We start from the raw sequence: 2,623 nt of genomic DNA, 5'->3' as shown, positions 1-2,623 counted from the left end.
TCCAAGGAGCTGTCTTCTTGTAGTCGTTTTCTGACAGTCTCCATGGCCTCCGTGGTGGGTATGCAAGTGAAGAGAGAGACTACATCAAAGGACACCATGGTTTCATCTGGATCCAGGGTAAGTTTCTGGACCTTGTCGGTGAAGTCGGTGGAGTTCTTGATGTTTCTGGACCTTGTCGGTGAAGTCGGTGGAGTTCTTGATGTGGTGTGGGGTGTTCCCCACAAGAGGAGCAAGGATGGTACCAAGGTGTTTAGCAATGTTATAAGTGGCTGAGTTTATGCTACTGACTATGGGTCTGAGTGGGACAGCTTCCTTGTGGATTTTAGGAAGTGGGGTTACTCCCACTAGGTTTATGTCTGGGACTCTCCACCATTTGACCTTAGAACTGAAGAAGCTTCTCGGATTGAGAGGTGAAACGTCTTCAAGCAACTTAAAGAAGTCCAGACGCTTTTCTTTGCCAGCTCCTTTGACTTCTGCATATTTAGATTTTTTTCTTTATCTATTAATATTCTGTGGTATCTTTACTATTCTTACTAAGGCGCTGTTGTGCCTTCTGTCTCTATGGAAACCTCTTGTTTGCAGTCTATTTGAGTTGCAACATTGTGTGGTGTGTGGTGCTTTAACTCTTAGTTCAGTGAACAAATACTTAAATTTTCAAGTCTTCTATGAACCTCCATATTCTGCATCAGTCTTTCTCTTTTTCTTCCTCTTTTTTAGTGTCTTTTATTTTTCAGGTCTAGCAAACTCAAATGTCTCATAAACCGTATGAATCAAAAAACAGCAAGCAGGCAGGTGAGTTTCCCATAAGTTTTTTTTTTCCAAAGAGAATCCCAAAACCTGACTGCTGTTGATGTGCTACTACAGCACTTAGACTCCAGAAGGAATCATGGGTTTCTGAGGCAGTGTGGGAGGAATGGCAGGACGCTAACTAGGAAGTAAACCAGACACAATAATAACTGAATGGAACTATCAAAAACCAAATTTATACAAGGTTGACTAATTTACCACAGATCAGACAGAGATGTTCATGTCTGAAGGCGACATTAACACCCAAAACATTCGGGCACGGAAACATTCTTCAGCACATCTGTGTTATAAGCATGGTTCAAATAACTTCAGACCTGGATTTACTGATTCCTGGTTATGGCCAGTTCAGTAAGTTGAGACAGATTCTTTAAAACTGGGCAGTCTGTCAGATTAACAAATGATCTGATGTCTTTGATAGGGCGGGAAGAATGACACCTTCTAGAAAGTGAGAACTGTCTTAACAGAATGCAACAAGGCTCCCTCAATCTGCCGAGACCATAGAAAGAAAATTCTTTTTACAGGCTAGTGTCCTGATTGAGCTTCTGTAGTAATCCTAGGGTAATGTGTTAGGAATGAAAGGATGCCGCATCAGTTGATGGAAATGAAATTTTTTAACTTACAGAGGGTTGAATTCACAGACACCTAAAAATCAAAGTGAAAAAATTATGCAACAGGCTAATCTGACAAAATTTCATTAGAGCAACTTCAAATGGTACTTAGTAGTTTGTATGGACTTCACATGTTTGTATGCTTGCCGGACCATGTCAGGGCATGCTCCTAATGAGATGACGCTGGGGGGTGTCCTCCCAAATCTGGAGCAGGGCATCTCTGATTTCCGGGACAGTGTGAGGTGCAATTTGGTGGCATTGGATGGACCAAAACGTAATCTCCCAACGGTGTTCTGTTGGATTTAAGTTAGGAGAGCTTGGTGGGCACGTCAGTAGTGTCAATTCCTTCATCCTCCTGCATAATCTAACTGCATGAAACCACTGCCAAACCGGACACGCTGAAAAATGTTACAGGTACAATATAACATTCTTCACGGCTTTTCAAGACCCTTTCATGTCTGTCAGATGTGCTCGGGGTGAACTGGTACTCATCTCTGAAGCACATCTGACAGCCAAAAACGTGTTTTTCTTGTCATTGAAAATCAAATGAATCAAAATCCAAAAAGAAATCTGATTTAATTTGAATTTGATTAAACTCAGTTTCAGTTTTCCAAACTGGTATAAAACTCTGTTTCAGCTACAACAGATGCTTGTGTTCCCTCTTTGGCCTTGGGTTTCTTGAGCAGGAAAAAGAAAGCCTGGGTCTTCAAAGGAGCCACTATAGAACCTTTAAAACACAAAATATTGATGGAATACATGAAGATGACATTCACACACATAAATACATTAGCAGTGGTCAAGAGAAGCACTCCATTTGCCATAAGATTCCAATTCAAATTGACAGTGTATCTTTGTATGTTCAGCTACTGCTGTGTTGTCTAATGAAAAGTATGAATAAAGGAAAGGAAAGTGCAAAGTTTTATAATAACATATAAGTTACACTATTATCTTATTTCAAAGGGTCAGCTCAACAAATTATCAACATTGTGCTATGTCAGAATACAAATTAAGAAAAATGAACAACAGTCAAGAACTGGAGTGTTTATTCTTGCAAGGGAGCAAATTCATCCAATACAAGGTTTCATGTAAGTGCTCGCAGTGGGAAGTCCGAAGTGAGCTTTTTATTGCATTTTACCATTCCCACCCTCCTCTGCCTTAAAACTGTAACGCAACATCACTTTTCCTTCTTGGGGCTTTTCCCCCTGCTT

Source organism: Haplochromis burtoni, unplaced genomic scaffold, assembly GCF_018398535.1.
Source record: "Haplochromis burtoni strain Fernald_Lab_line unplaced genomic scaffold, NCSU_Asbu1 Contig_925, whole genome shotgun sequence".
In the NCBI taxonomy this organism is placed as follows: Eukaryota; Metazoa; Chordata; class Actinopteri; order Cichliformes; family Cichlidae; genus Haplochromis; species Haplochromis burtoni.
Note: the sequence above shows the minus strand (reverse complement) of the source record.